Consider the following 966-nt stretch of genomic DNA (forward strand, 5'->3'; position numbering starts at 1 on the left):
CTACAACTAATTCAGATATTGGGACTGAATTCAAGGCAAAATGGAGTTTTTTTTCTACTTAAAGGCTAATTCTCTAACTCCTTGAGAGTTAGCCTACCTGAGCAGCTTTCCACTACATTTATGGCCACAGTCAGCACTGAAGAAAGACATAGCAACAGAAAGCCCTGTGTCCTTCTCAGTAAAACACTGCAAGAAGCTTTCCATTTTCTACTAGTCCCTGCTGGAATGGACTGGCTTCCATCATAATACAGCTAATGGGCAAAGCAATAAAACTAGCAAAGAAGTCCTCTTAGTATAGTCTGAAGTTATTTGCAGCTGAAATCAGACTGGGCTAAAACACCACACAGCTTCCAACCCTCAGGAACAGTGACTGATTGCACTCTTCAAACTTCAGAGAACAGCATTTATCTGGCACCTAAGGTTCTCTGTCTTATACTGGAAAAGAGTTGCTGGGAAATAAACACTTGATCTGAGAAAAGCATGCTGCAAAGCAACAACCATTTATTGCTAAATAATAGGATTTTTAATACTGGAAATGAAATACCAGAGGGTAAAAAAAAAAGTTTTTGCCCTATATTTTTAATCAAGTGTCCTTTACAAACACTGCCTTTCCTTCAAGCTGAAATCTTTCAATCCTGTTCTGAAATATTCACTTCACAGGAATTCTGACTGGTATGGCCATCAGCTGCTCTTCCAGCCCTGACTGAATTCTGAGGATATCTCCAAAGAAGCCATTATGATCAGGGTTGCCTTTCAATTCTCAGAAAGACACATGAAAAGACAGGGAACTGCAAAAGCAAGAACAGTCTCAAGTCTACATTTCCTGCATGTGACTGATGTGCAGACAAGCATGTGCAGGTACATGAAGTACTTCAGTATAATTATTAATGTCCAAGAACACTGACAGATTCATAAGTGATGTGAGCATAATACGTTTACAACAGGAGAAAGAAAGGCAGGGAAAGA

General features: G+C 39.4%; 1 protein-coding gene across 1 annotated transcript in view; it reads right to left on the reverse strand.

Moving 5' to 3' along the window:
• The window catches only part of LOC104072973 (unconventional myosin-Vc-like), a gene marked incomplete at its 5' end in the record, with an annotated part of 25,660 nt that overhangs the window by 14,036 nt on the left and 10,658 nt on the right, over nucleotides 1-966 (reverse strand).

This window comes from Fulmarus glacialis, unplaced genomic scaffold (genome assembly GCF_000690835.1).
Source record: "Fulmarus glacialis isolate BGI_N327 unplaced genomic scaffold, ASM69083v1 scaffold25982, whole genome shotgun sequence".
In the NCBI taxonomy this organism is placed as follows: domain Eukaryota; kingdom Metazoa; phylum Chordata; class Aves; order Procellariiformes; family Procellariidae; genus Fulmarus; species Fulmarus glacialis.